Genomic DNA, 16315 nt, shown 5'->3' with positions numbered 1-16315 from the left:
AAGAAGAATCAGACGTATAAATATAGGGAACAAACTGATGATGGCCAGGGGTAAAGGGCTGGAGACATGGGCAAAATGGGTGAAGGAAAAGTGAGAGGCCAAAGGCTCCTAGTTAGGAATGAGTAAGTCATGGGAATAAAAGACACAGCAGAAGAAACACACTCAATGATATTATAATAGTGCCACACAGTGACAGATGATAGCTACACTTGTGGTGGCCACAGCATAATGTATTGAGAAGTTGACTATGTTGTACACCTGAAAATAATGTAACACTGTGTGTCAACTATGCTAAGAAAAAAAAAAAAAAAGAAATTGCCTCCTAAGTATTACCTAGTTATAACTAATACCACTGCAATCTGGCTTTTGCTCCCATCACCATGGTGATTTGCTGACCTCAGAGAGTGGGCCTCCAGCTTTGTGTTTCTCAGTAACATCATGGCTTCTCTATGGAGGGCCTCTTATGGAGAGCCATGAGCATACTGAGAAACACAAAGCTGAAGGAAGGCTGAAATTTTAAATCATAAGTAAGACCAAAAAAAAAAAAAAACCCACAAAAAATTCAAAGGCTAGATGTCTGGTTCTAAGTATTTTGCAAGACAGTGTATACTGTTTTGGGGGAAGTTACTAACTCCTAATTGTCAATATTAATCTTGACAAAATAAAATAAAAATTGCTCTTATGAATTCTGAGTATTGAATTTCATCCCACAGTATAATGCACAGCTCATGGCGAACTCATTCCAGTTGGCATATTTGGTAACAGATTCTAAAGTCAACTAAATTAATTTTGATTTTCAGTCTCAGATTAAGTTTAGCTTTCCTCAATACTAACTAAGCTTTATTTAGTGAAAAATTAAAATTCCATGTAAAAGTTATAAAAATTACTTTTCCAATTTTTTAGTATATGTGCTGCTGAAGTGAGCACTAAAAATTACTTTCCAAAATATATCAAAATCTACCAAACATTTCAAAAAGAAATAATACCAATGCTATACACTCTTGTTCAGAAAATGGAAGAGAAGATAATACTTCCTAGCTTATTTTATGAGGCCAGCATTATCCCACTACCAAACCCAGAGAAAAATCTGTTCACAATAGAAAGTTACAGACCAATATTCCCATTGACATGGATGCAGAAAATCCTCAACAAGTTATGACCAAATCAAATCTATCAATTAAAAAAAAAGGATAAAACAACACACAGCAAAGTGAGAGTCCTCTCAGGAATTCAATACTGGTTCACCATATGAAAATCAATCATGTAATTTGTCATATTAACTAACTAAATAAGAAAAATCAATGATATACAGGAAGTCATTCAACAAAATTTAAAATACCTTCATGATAAAAATTCACAGCTAAATTAGGAATAGAATAAAACTTCTTCACCTTAATAAGGGTATCTACAAATAAGCCTACAGCTAACAACATATTCAAGATGATTAGAGACCAAATATTTCCCTCTAAAATCAAGAATAAGGGAAAGATGTCATTTCTTACTATTCCTTTTCAATGTAATACCTGAACTCTCAGCCAGAGTGCTAAGAGAGGGAAAAAGAAGAAATGAAAGACACATAGATTGAAAAGGAAGAATAAAACAGTCCCAAATCACAATATTATTACACCAAAGAATCTACAACAAAGTTCTTAGAACTAGCAGGAGAGTTTAACAATGTTGTAGGAAATACAAATCAAAACCACAATGAGGTATTGCTTTATCCCAGTTAGAATGGCTAAAACTAGCAAGATAGGAAACAACAAATGTTGGTACGAATGTGGAGAAAGGGGGAACCTTCTTCCACTGTTGGTGGGAATGAAAGCTGGTACAGCCACTCTGGAAAACAGTATGGAGGTTTCTCAAGAAGTTAAAAATAGAGCTACACTATGACTTAGCAAGTGCACTACTGGGTATTTACCTCAAAGATACAGATGTAGTGAAAGGAAGGGGCACCTATGACCTCAATGTTCATAGCAATAATGTCCACAATAACCAAACTGTGGAACTGTGGAAAGAGCCAAGATGCCCTTTGGCAGATGAATGGATAAAGAAGATGTGAGATTATATATATATATATATATATATATATATATATATATATCTCACATGATATATATATATATATATATCATGGAATATTATAACTCAGCCATCAGAAAAGATGAATACTTACCATTCACATCGGTGTGGATGGAACTGTAGGGTACTATGCTAAGTGAAATAAGTCAATCAGAGAAAGACAATTATCATATGGTTTGGCTCATATGCAGAACATAAGAAATAGTGCAAGGAACAATAAGGGAAGGAGGGGAAACTGAATGGAAAAAAATCAGAGAGGAAGATAAACCATGGGAGACTCTTAACTCTGGGAAACAAACTGAGGGTTGCTGAAGGGGAGGGGAGTGAGGGGACGGGGTAACTGGGTGATGGGCATTAAGGATGACATGTGATGTGATAAGCACTGGGTGTTATATACAACTAATAAAAAATCATTGAAAATGACATCTGAAATTAATGATGTAGTATATGTTGGCAATTGAATTTAAATTTAAAAAATTAAAATTAAAATAAGGAAAAAACAATGTTATACAACAAAGATCAATATATGAAAGTCAATCACATTCCTATATACCAGAAATGAACAATTCGGATTTGAATAAAAAATAACACATTTTTTTAAGCAATTGTACAATTGCTTGCTTTTTAGCAATTATACAAAATATTAATATAAATACTTAGGTATAAATATTTTACATATGTTTGTAGGATTTATATACTGAAAGTTATAAAACACTGATGAAGAAAATCAAATATATGAATAAATGGAGGGATACACCATATTCATGAATCAGAAAACAAGAATGTTAAGATGTTAAATGTCAATTTTTCTGATTTGATCTACAGTTTCAAAGGAATGCCAATAAAAATCTCAAACTTTTTTGCAGATTTTGACAAACTCATTCTAAAATTTCTATGGGCAAAAAAAATTTCCATGGAAAGCAAAAGAACTAGAACGGCCAGACAATTCTGAAAAAGAACAATGCTAGATGATGCACACTACCCAATTTAAAATCCTACTAGAAAAAAAAATCCTACTAGAGAGCTATGTAATCAACATAGTATATTATTAATGAAAGAATAGAAATATCAACTAATGCACAGAATAGAGAACAGAAATATATTGACACATATACAGCTAACTGAGTTTTGACAAGTAAAAGGCAATTCAATAGGAGGGGGGATAGTGTTTTCAATAAATAATACTGGAACAAATGGATATCTATATGAAATAAAACAAAACTTTTAAATACCTCATACATTATATAATAACTCAAAATGGATCATAGACCAAAGGTGAAATGAAAAACTCTTAAAATATCTAGAAAAAAATAGGAATTGGTCATGAGCTTTTTAGATACATCACCAAAGACACAATCTATAAAAAAAAAAAAAAAACTTATAAATTAGGTGTTATATTTTTAAACTTTTGTTTTGTGAAAACACTGTTAAGACCATGAGCAGAGAAGACACAAACTGGAAGAAAATATTTGTAAATCACATATCTGATAATTCTTGTACCCAGAATATATAAAGAAATCTTAGAACTCAACAATAAGAAAAGAAACAACCCAATCCTTTCAAAGACAAGTGATCTGAAGAGACATTTCACCAAAAGAAGACATCTAAATGTCAGAGAAGCATAGGAAAAGAGGAGTAACAGCATTAGTTATCAAGAATATGCAAATTAAAATCCCAATGAGATATTAATACACACCTATTCACATGGCAAACGAAACAAAATAAAAACAAACAAACAAAAATTCTGCAAAGTGCTGTTGAGGATTCAGAGCAACAGGAACATTTATGTTTTATGGGAATGCAACATAGTAGCCACTTTGGAAAACAGTTAGGCAGACATTTATAAATACACACTTTCCATATGACCCAGCAATCACACTACTAGGTATTTTCTCAAGTGAACTGAAAATACATGTTTATAAAATGTGCATGGAAAGTGTTTATAGCAGTTTCATTCACAATCACCAAAAACTGGGAAAAAAAAACAATATGTCTTTCAACAGGTGAATATATAAACTGTAGTATATCCATACAATGGAAAGTTATGCAGCAATACAAAGGGATAAAATGTTGATACACACAGCAATATGGATGTGCATTTTGGTAAATGAAAAGAGCTAAATCTAAATAAAACACTACATATTCTATAATTCCATTCATATGACATTATGGAAAAGGCAAAGATATAGGGACAGAAATGTTATCAGTAGTTGCCTAAGAATGGGGTTGAACGAAGGTATTGATTACAAAGGTGACATGCAAAAGAATATTTTAGAATGATCAAACCGTTTGTTATAATTTGTATGAAACCATAAAAGCCCCCAAATAGCCATAGAAGTCTTGAGAAAGAAGGACAAAGTTGGAGGTGTCATAATCCCAGATTTTAAAATATAACAAAGCTGTGTAATCAAAACAGTATGGTACTGGCACAAAAATAGACACACAGATAAATGGAACAAAATAGCCCAGGAACAAACCCAGGCTTATATGGCCAATTAATCCATGACAAAAGCAGCAAGAATATATAACAGGGAAAAGACAGTCTCATCAACAAATGGTGCTGGGAAAACTGGACGCTACATGCAAAAGAATGGAACCGGACTACTTTCTTACACTTTCATGCACAAAAGTACTCAAAATGTATTAAGACCTAAATGTGAGACCTGAAACCATAAAACTCCTAGAAGAAAACACAGGCAGTAATTTCTTTGACATCAGCCATAAAAACCCTCTTCTAGATATGTCTCCTCAAGCAAGATAAATAAAAGTAAAAATAAACTATTGCGATTACACCAAAATAAAATCTTTTTCACAGTGAAGATCAACCCAAAGAATGGGAGAAGATATTTGCAAATGCTATTTCTGATAAGGGCTTAATATCCAAAATATATAAAGAACTTAATCCAATTAAAACCAAGCAGAAGACCTTAACCAATATTTTTCCAAAGAAGACAAAATGATCAAAACAGGCTTGTGATCCCGGGGTCCTGGTATCGAGTCCCACATCAAGCTCCCCACAGGGAACCTGCTTCTCCCTCTGCCTATGTCTCTGCTTCTCTCTGTGTGACTCTCATGAATAAATAAATAAAATATTTAAGAAAAAACCCTGTATGGTAATAATTAATTACTTGATTAATTCATTAAAATGTGACATATATTTATGTAATATGGAAGTGATAACTCATGTCACATAATATTGGAAAGATTAAATAAAGTCAAATATGCAAAAAATAAAAACTGTTCTTTGTGATACTGGGGTGGTGAGTATATGACTATGCATTTGTCAAAACCCATCTGTACACCAGAAATAGTGACTTTCACTGTTTTTAAATTAAAACACAAAACATACAGAAACCAAGTAAAATTGTGAGACAATTAGGATGGAATGCAGATTGTGGTAAATAAATCTGACTGTATTACAAATGTATAGTACAACCTCACTGAAGGGGTGAGGAAGAAAGGAGTTGGCTTAACTAACTAAAAAACAAGTGTTTTGTCTTGATATTAAAATGCTAAAAAAAGAATTACACGCAAACATTGCACTCTAGTTTTTAAATTTGTTTCTTATAGTAGTGAAGTTCAGCAATTCTGACACTATGTTACATATATATTAAATTTGAACAAATAGTAAAATATATTATATGTGATGGTGATAGAAGTCATGTTTCCCAATGTCAAAGAAAAAAGTTTCAAATAGCCTTATTTATGACCAAGATGGGAATATCAGAATGAACTCTCTAATGCTGGGTTGGAATCAAACATGTCAGTATGAACTCATGTTTTTTTGTTTGTTTGTTTTTTTACCATATACACAGACAGAAAATAAACATAAATCCATGTGTTAACAAAGATAATATATATATGCATGTATTTCCTAGATCTGCCCATCAAGAAGGCCTAGAAAAAAATATACTCTAACAGCAACAAGCACACTTAGTACCTAGATCTTAATTTCTAAACATCTTTCTACAGTGAAAGAAATCAGGACTTCTTGGGAAAATGGCTGGTTCTATGATCGAGACAGGGAACACATGAGATGATCCTGTAACATCTTATACTGTCAGAAAATAAAAAAAGAGTTAAACATAAAGGGAATGTATGTCAAAGGACATAGGAACTAACCTAAAAAAGCTCCCACTGGCTAAAACGAACAAATTGAACCAAGTCAAACAAATAATGGATTATCACCCAAAGAATAAAATAAATACCCATAAGCCCATATGAATAGAATTAATCGATTGAATAAATAAGTAATAGTGAGAGAGAATGGACTGATCTCTCCTTCCAAAAGAATTCCAATTCATAATGTAGAAAAAATGAGGGGAATATAAAATTACCATTAGAACATCATAGCAATAGTTGCAGCAGGCAAACTCCACTGATAAACACTAAATTAATGAGCAAAACCTAGGAGAAACTGAATATTTGCATAGCCTCAAAACATCTTCCCTCAAATATTTGTTAATTATTGTGGTGTCTTAACCATATCTGCAGATTTTTTTAATGTTCCTTCTTGCAAGAGGAGTTTAATTCCCTTCCCCATGTATGGGCTCAAGTGTTTACTTCTAATAAATAGAGTATAGGAAGAGAAAAATAGTAACTTTTTAGTGGAGAAAGCGAATAGATATCATCTTAACCAGGTTATCAAGGTTAACATCACCAATACAATATAATATTGATATTATGCATACCCTGATCTAAAGCAACATAAAGGGCAATGACTCCTGTGATATTGTTACCCAAAATTCATAACATCAGCTTAATCATAATAAAACTTCACACAAAAACCAACTGAGGAACATTCTACAAAATACTTGACCACTATTCAGAAGGGTCAAGGTTGTGAAAGAAAAATAAATATTTTGAGAAACTCGGGAGATAAGATATAACTGCCAAGGCAACTTGGTATTCTGAATTGATCCAGGAATAGAAAAAAAAAATCAGTGAGAAAACTAGAGAAACCTGAACAACCTATAGTTAAGACTATTTTTTTTTGAGTTTTGAAAATATTTATTACAAGAAGATTCCCTTTCCCATATTAAAAGGAAAGCATATTACTAGAAATATTCAGAGGATGGAAACTAGGTTAAACTAATTCCCAAGTCCTCATCAAATAAAGTTATCAATAAAGGAAAAGATAGTTTGGAACTTAAAATTAGGGAGGCCTATACATAATTTAGATGGGGAAAGAGAAAAACAGAACATGAGAATGATCATTTACACCTTACAGTCTTTAATTAAGCACATAAAACTGTACTATTTAATGTATTTCTCCATGAACTTTTTGTGAAATTCAGATCGCAGTGTATCATTTACAAATCTTTTGTCTTTCTTTTGATCATCTACACCTTTTGCACAGTTCTTGAAAACAACATCATCATCCCACCTTCTTTTAACTTTGAAGTTGGCCTGAGGCTGGGATGGACCAGTGAGATTAAGGAGAGGGTTTCCACTCAAAATGTTTTCCATACGTATTCTTTCTTCTTCAGCTTTCTGTTCTTGTTCCTTCCTGCCCTGCTCTTCAGCTCTTTCCTTTTTAATTTTTTCTAGTTCTGCAAGAAGAGCTGAAGTGTCATCATCATCACTCTCCTCTTCAAAATCTTCACCCTCATCTTCCTCATCTGTTAGAGGATCATCTGCATCAAGGTTGGCAGTAGGAATCCGGTCTAACCGAGGCTTCTTTGACACCAACGAGGAGGTTGTATGTTCTCTTGTTGGACGGTCTGTTTTTTTCTCTTGCAGCAACTCTCTCCCTCTCTTCCAGCTCCCTCCTGAAGTCACGGTTGCGAACCTGTTCAGGGGCATCCTGAGTAGTTTGTCTATATTTTATCTTTGTATAAGAAGGTAGGTCTCTACTTGAGTACTGCTTTGAGAGTTGGCTCAAATCACCTTCTCCTTTTCTTCTCCCACCTCTCACAGGTTCAAAAGTTGGCCTAGCTGCTGTTGTCATCTTTTATGCTCCCAGAAGCCTCCCTATAGTTAAGACTATTGTACCAGTGCTGACTTCATAGTTTTTTCATCGTTTTTTTTTTTTTTTTTGAGAGAGAGAGAGAGTAGGGGGCAGAGGATAAAGGCAGAGGGAAAGGGAGAGAGAGTATCTCAAATAGACTGTGCTGTGCATGGAGCAGGATAAGAGGCTCAATGCAGAGCTCAATGCAGGGCTTGATCTCATGACCCTGAGATCATGACCTGAGCTGAAACCAAGAGTCAGTCACTTAACTGACTGAGCCACCCAGGCATCCCTCTTAGTTTTAATAAATGGCTAACATGAGGGGAAACTGAGTGAAAGGGATATAGGAACTCTAGACTATCTTCACAATTATTCTGTGAATCTAAAATTATTTCAAAATATAAAGATTTTAGAGTATTATGAATACTTTAATTTCCTTAGATGTTCTCTCTCTAAATTTTATTGTGCTTCTGTTTTCCAAGAATCTCTAAGAAAGTGAACAGACTCCAGGCTGTTAGGCAAGTAGCAACAACACTAGCCTGGTAACCTGAAGCTTTTGGTTGAACTTCCAGCCCTGCCAACAAGGATGATCCTCAGGTAACCTGGGGGCCCAATCCATAATCCTAAAAATAAGGAGTTTGCATAATCTGACTCCCACATACCACTTTTATCACAATAAACAAACAAACAAACAAGCAAACAAACAGAAAAGAACAGTAGGGTGGAACTCATGTTTCAAAGAAAATATAAAACTCAAAGTGTTTTTTCTTTTAAAGATTTTACTTCTTTATTCATGAGAGACACATAGAGAGAGGCAGGAGACAGGCAGAGGGAGAAGCAGGCTCCTCACAGGGAGCCTGATGTGGGACTCAATCTTGGACCAGGATCATGCCCAGAGCTGAAGGCAGATTCTCAATTGCTGAGCCACCCAGGCATCCCTCAAAGTGTTTTTTCAATGTAAAAAATATATAGCAAAAAAAAACCCACGAATGTCAATAAATTAAATATTTATTAGAGACGTTAGGAACTCAAAGCGTTGGCAAACCTCATTCTTGCCATTCCCCATTAGAAGGGAGGTCAACCTACATCTTATTAATCACCAACTAGAAAGAAAAGAGAAGTCAAAGCCAATTGCTCCAAATAAGAGAAATTGTCCTGGCTGTGAAGGAGTGGTCAGCCCATTGTCGGTTGCAAGTGCGACACCAAGGGTGTTGTCGCATGCAAAAGCATGTCAAGGCACCTAATCAGCTGGTTAGGAGTAATAGCTGCTCTTTCCAGACACACACTGAATTGCTTAATTCCAACTTTTAAGTTAGATTATAAATCTATTCATTCAAGCATCACAATGCTCTATATTAAATGAATACCAAAAATATCCAGGAAAGAGTTTCGTATAATTGCCTTCAATACTGTTTGCAGTCTTTATTATAATATTTAGTCTGTTTTTCTCATTTAAGCAATTATCAGGGCTGCTATGGCTACACAATAAGGTCTTAGAAAAGGAGGATTCTTTGCCGTCTAGATCCTGAAAGCAAGCTTATTAAGAATGACACAGGAAGAATTACAAGCATTCATTTTCTAAATTTCAGGGCCCTTTTCTATAAAGTCAAAGGGTACTATAAAATGTGTCAGGGAGCCACACATGCAGATATTCACATTTCACTTAGAAACCCTTACGGATTGCAAGTCTCTAAGTGGGTCTCTGTGAAAGGCAAGTATTCAGAATGTCACTCTTTTCCCAAGAGAGAGCAGGTTTTGATTGCAGAACATGTTACATTAATGAAGCTTTGTTGGCAGCTGGTGAGTAAAGCTTCTGGGTAGCATAACCCATTTTTCCTAATACTATGTTAAAAAGAGCCAAGCCTGAGCCATGCTCCAATTACTGGGAAAGAAAATCAAAAGAGGACAAGTGAATAGGATTTTTTGGTACTTACTTATTTTGGTATAGTTTCAAACTTACAGAAAAGTTACAAAAACAAAACAGAAAAATCTCCCATATATCCTTAACCCATACTGAATTTTATATACTTAAAATTACATATAGATATCATATATGAGATATGTGAATATATGACATATATCTATACATAATTTTATAGATATAATTATGTACATATATAATTTGTGAAAAATAATTTAAGACTATCTATATCCTGATCCGCATCCAACTTTCATCCAGTAGTATTACCATCTACTGATGATTTTTGTCCAAATCACTTATTACATACCAGTTGTGAAATGGTGATTTTTCTAACTCAATCTTTCCTTCAACACTTACTAATTAGCATTCTCCTCTAAAGAAGAGCCTATCTCCATCTTTCATTTATTCATTTGTTCATGTCGGTATGGACTCATAAGTTCTTATTTTATTCAATGATCTATAATTCATGACTATCTTTGTGTTGATGCTAAAATTGCCAATTGAAAGAATGGTTAGGGCACAGTAAGTGAGTTTTCCAAAGTTTGCTTCGGAAGCAAATGGTCACTTTGCCTTCAAAACATTTTAAGGTAAAAAAAAAAAAAAATGTGTCCTCCTATTTGAACAGAAACACTAACAAATCTTTTCCCCGCTCAGAAACTCCTGTCTAGACACATTACTCTTTCACAGCACCAAATCTCTGTTTTGCTCCTTATCCAGGGCTGCAGTTAATTACATGAAGAGACAGATGCTGAGCAGCCTAAGGCTTCCTCTGCCACCACAGCGAGGCTGAGCTCCACTCAACAAGCAGGTAGTGAGTGAAGACAAATGCTGTTTGACAAGGCAGGATAGCCCAGCACCCAGGGATAGAAAACAGACAGGCCACTCTGTGTTCCCAAGCAAAGACAGAGAAATATCAAGCAGATTGTTTCTGACAGAAATCATATCACAGCCGCACTTCCAGACAAAGTCCGTGTGAATGAAATGATACACTTTCTGTTTCCCATCTTCCCCTTTAACAAAAAAGGAGTATATCAAAGGTACATTGAAGGTGACAGCTCAATGCAAGGTGGTTAGAAAGATTTTATAAGCTTGGTTTCCCTTTGGAGATTTTTAAAGAATCAGCAACAGTTCATCGATTTAGATGCTGTAGCTAGCTATTCCTCTTGATTATAATGAATTTCCAGGTTCCTAAGTACTGCAACATTCAAGTACTCTAGGTTCGGTGAAGGTGGTGTCAAAACAGAAAATTAAAGCCATGAGCAGTCTCTATGTCACGTGGAAAAATAGAATAGTCTAATTTTTCTAAAATTTGTTAAGCAAAGATTAGCTGAAAAAGTAGGTTCTCAAATGTAAACTCATGCTAGTATACAGGCAGAAGTTATTTTAGAGGCCACCTAATGACTTATTCTTACACATTAAAGGGTGCAGAAATGACATAAAAATAAAAATTTCTCCTCAATGGGTATACTTTGGAGAGGAAATAATATTTTTATCCAATCCAGAAATAATTTTGCCAATGCTTTCCTCATTAGTTGTCAATGAATGTGAATTTAAATTATTCCTATCAAGGCATAATTAAATTATTTTAGTGCATTCTTTTTTAAACATTTTTGTTTTTCATTGGGCTCATAGAGAGTACTTACATATTATGTCACAGAGACAATAAATCAAACAAACTAATGCATAACTCCTAACCAACTGTTGTTTTCAGAAGAAAAAAAAAAAACCCTCCAATACAACCTGCTGTGAGCCCAACTGTTGGGTGGTAGACCAACAACAATGATCATTCCCAAAGGAGAAGAGGGAGGGGTGCCAAACAGACATTCAGGGAGCTTTATTTCTCACCAGAAGGCTCAGAATAAGCTTTTAGAGAAGTAGGTAGCAAGAAATTGGCTGTCAAATTATATTATAAATCTATTGCTTTAAATAATATTTTAGTCGTTCCTTTAATTTTCTTTTACACTGTCTCCATTTTGAGCCATCCTGCAGTTCTATAAGTCAAAAGTTATAAATAGAAACGTTCAATTTTTCACATAGAAATTAAATTATAGTTGGGGAGTGTATTCTTGACCAAAAACTCTCATCAAATAAATCACATGTCCACTATATTTAAGAGTCTGTTTTTTTGTTTGTCTCTTTTTTCCTTTCTCGTTTGTTTCTTAAATTCCACATATGAGTGAAATAGGTGAAGGGGATTAAAAGTACATTTACCATGATGAGCACTAAATAACATATAGAATTGTTGAATTACTATATTTTACACCTGAGACTAATATAACACTCTACGTTAATTATACTGGAAAAAATATTACATGACACCAAAACAATATCCTAAAAAGAGTTGTAACAGCTATAAATTTCCATAATAATTTAGAATAGTAAAAACATCTCCCAGTCTTAAGAAATTATTAATATGCTATATACAAGAATCATTCAGAAGGCCCTTGTGCCCTACCCTTTACGAAATAAATTTGACCCAAAACTAATATAATGTCATAGAAATAAACTAGCAATCTCATCTATCAATAATGGTGTCTTTTTAAAATTTAGATGGACTTTTTAAATATAATTTAGGTGACTCAGATGTCTTTAATATATAATACAGATGTCTTTAATATATATACAAGGCATATGAACAAAAATTTTCCTTTTTTCTTCAAAAAAAATTGTAAAGTTAATCAAATCGTATAAATCAGTCCACAATTCATAAGTTCATAAGCTGCTTCAGAGCACTTTAGTAGTGCTTAATAAGATTCTTATTGGAGCCAACAATGAAACTATTTCCACCAAGCTGGGGGGCAAAATGGAGCATTTTAATAAATTAGAGCTGACCCAATAGTTCTCTCATTTATATTTCTTGCCTCTGTAATTTATTTCTGTGGTTCCCAACTTGACTACCACAAAGATAGTCATGGGCAATAAAGCAAACTACTCAGTGTGATGAGTTCTATGATAAGAGAAACATGGGGTGTTGTGAAGCACATAGAAGAGACATTGACTATGAACTTGAGAGTCAGGAAAAACCTCCAGGAGATGATACTATGGCTGACATCTAAGCCAAGACCTGCGGACAACTAGGAGTTAGTGGGACAAAATTTCTATCCATGATAAGAACCTAATCTAGAATGCCCGAATCAAAAGAATAACTTGTTGTCCTCCACATTTCACTGGAATGTAGTATTTAAGGGCTGGCCAGGAAATGATATGCTATAATAGTTAAGAATACAGTTAAGGGATCCCTGGGTGGCGCAGCGGTTTGGCGCCTGCCTTTGGCCCAGGGCGTGATCCTGGAGACCCAGGATCGAATCCCACATCAGGCTCCCGGTGCATGGAGCCTGCTTCTCCCTCTGCCTATGTCTCTGCCTCTCTCTCTCTCTCCCTGTGTGACTATCATAAATAAATAAAAATTAAGAAAAAAAAAAAAGAATACAGTTAAAGTCAGTTTTCCAGGGTTCAAATTCCTGTGTTACCTTTCAGTAGTAGTATACCTATGGGCAGGTATCTTTTCTCTGTGCCTCAGTGCAGTTCCTTTATCTATAAAATGGAACAAAAGATAATACCCAAATCACTGTAGTACTGTGTGATTTAAGGCAGATAATACGTGTGTTAGAAGAGTACTTTAATAAGACTTGGACATATGTTTGCCACTATTTATCACAACTACTAGCATACCTGGATGGAAGGATATATATTCAGTTCCTCCTAAACATATCATGTATTTTTTTTTAAAATAGCCAGGGGAATTTTAAAAAAGAAAACCATATCTGGGGGCATCACAATGCCAGATTTCAGGTTGTACTACAAAGCTGTGGTCATCAAGACAGTGTGGTACTGGCAGAAAAACAGACACATAGATCAGTGGAACAGAATAGAGAATCCAGAAGTGGACCCTGAATTTTATGGTCAACTAATATTCGATAAAGGAGGAAAGACTATCCATTGGAAGAAAGACAGTCTCTTCAATAAATGGTGCTGGGAAAATTGGACATCCACATGCAGAAGAATGAAACTAGACCACTCTCTTTCACCATACACAAAGATAAACTCAAAATGGATGAAAGATCTAAATGTGAGACAAGATTCCATCAAAATCCTAGAGAAGAACACAGGCAACACCCTTTATGAACTCGGCCATAGTAACTTCTTGCAAGATACATCCACGAAGGCAAAAGAAACAAAAGCAAAAATGAACTATTGGGACTTCATCAAGATAAGAAGCTTTTGCACAGCAAAGGATACAGTCAACAAAACTAAAAGACAACCTACAGAATGGGAGAAGATATTTGCAAATGACGTATCAGATAAAGGGCTAGTTTCCAAGATCTATAAAGAACTTCTTAAACTCAACATCAAAGAAACAAACAATCCAATCATGAAATGGGCAAAAGACATGAACAGAAATCTCACAGAAGAAGACATAGACATGGCCAACATGCATATGAGAAAATGCTATGCATCACTTGCCATCAGGGAAATACAAATCAAAACCACAATGAGACACCACCTCACACCAGTGAGAATGGGTCAAATTAACAAGGCAGGAAACAACAAATGTTGGAGAGGATGCGGAGAAAAGGGAACCCTCTTACACTGTTGGTGGGAATGTGAACTGGTGCAGCCACTCTGGAAAACTGTGTGGAGGTTCCTCAAACAGTTAAAAATATACTTGCACTGCAATTATACCCAGCAATTGCACTGTTGGGGATTTACCCCAAAGATACAAATGCAATGAAACGCCGGGACACCTGCACCCGGATGTTTATAGCAGCAATGGCCATGATAGCCAAACTGTGGAAGGAGCCTCGGTGTCCAACTGAAAGATGAATGGATAAAGAAGATGTGGTCTATGTATACAATGGAATATTACTCAGCTATTAGAAATGACAAATACCCACCATTTGCTTCAACGTGGATGGAACTGGAGGGTATTATGCTGAGTGAAGTAAGTCAGTCGGAGAAGGACAAACATTATATGTTCTCATTCATTTGGGGAATATAAATAATAGTGAAAGGGAATATAAGGGAAGGGAGAAGAAATGTGTGGGAAATATCAGAAAGGGAGACAGAACGTAAAGACTGCTAACTCTGGGAAACGAACTAGGGGTGGTGGAAGGGGAGGAGGGCAGGGGGTGGGAGTGAATGGGTGACGGGCACTGGGGGTTATTCTGTATGTTAGTAAATTGAACACCAATAAAAAATAAATTAAAAAAAAACATATCATGTAGAAATTAAGAATATTGAAACATATATTTTCTTAGTGTAAGATATTTCCTGGTGTAAACATGAGATGTCTTATATTCTCTCCAACATAATTAAAACTTTAAATATATTCTTTATTAAAAGAATAATATAAATTATAATCTTTATTTTGATCAAACAACAAACTATAACATGGTGTTGATCCTCTACAACGACAGCTTTATTAGAGATATTCTTTCTTATCTCCAGCAAGGACTTCCATCATTGTTTCTTATTGTTAGTCCACCCCCTGGTAACTTCCTAACATCACTTGGACTGTGGGATCAGTCATAACACAACTCCAGTTAGAGTCCAGACCGTTCCTGTTGCTTGCTGGACTACTCTCTGCTTTCTCTGGGTCCGGGGGCACAACTGCAATAAAACAGATAGCTCTCCCAACCTGTCACACCACATATTCACAACAGCCCAAGCTCAGCAGGTTCTTGCTACTCTAAGCCATCTTTTATTCACCTCAATTCATTTCAATTCAGCACAATTCAACAAAGATATATTATATGCAGAACACGTTGCTAAGGAATAAAGGGTGAAAGTAAGACTGACCCACTCTCAAAGAACTTAGAGACAATCAGGGGAGCAAAATGCATGTGACACATGCCTCAAGGGTGGGATGGGGAAAATGGTAAGGGATTCTAGATCTTTTCATCCCTCCTTCAGATCGCCTCCTCAGTCTTCACCCTCAGCCAATGACCACAACGTATAGTTCACTGAGATCATGGCAAATCCCTACAAAAACATTTTTTGCCACCTCCACTCATTCAAGCTTCTCATACTCACTAACTTTTTCCTCCATTCTCTAAATGTTTTACTTTGATCTGTCTACTGCTTACTTATAAGCTATCTTCCTTTCATATTTATCTCCTCCTTGGCTAATACCTTCAACTTTTCTTCTTTGCCTTCCAACATGCCCATGACTCTTCTTCCAAAAAGAAATCTTTAGGCCTACTGCTCAGAATTTATTTTCACTCAACCCATTTCATTGCTAAACATTGCTATGTTCCATTTCAACCCACATCTACAAACCTTTTCTCATCCCCACTCTCAAAACTACTCTCTCAAGCATCACTAATGTCTTCGTTATCTAGTCAATAGCTTTTTCTCTCTTCTCC

The 16315-nt window shown here is 35.2% G+C and overlaps 1 protein-coding gene and 1 pseudogene across 23 annotated transcripts in view; both read right to left on the bottom strand.

Moving 5' to 3' along the window:
- DCDC1 (doublecortin domain containing 1) overlaps positions 1 to 16315 on the bottom strand; it is a 482774-nt gene that overhangs the window by 143474 nt on the left and 322985 nt on the right. The window lies entirely within an intron of this gene.
- On the bottom strand, positions 7302 to 8041 carry LOC100684361 (annotated as a pseudogene).

Source organism: Canis lupus, chromosome 18, assembly GCF_011100685.1.
Source record: "Canis lupus familiaris isolate Mischka breed German Shepherd chromosome 18, alternate assembly UU_Cfam_GSD_1.0, whole genome shotgun sequence".
NCBI lineage: Eukaryota > Metazoa > Chordata > Mammalia > Carnivora > Canidae > Canis > Canis lupus.
The sequence above is the reverse complement of the archived record's forward strand: the minus strand, read 5'-3'. Positions and strand labels throughout refer to the sequence as shown.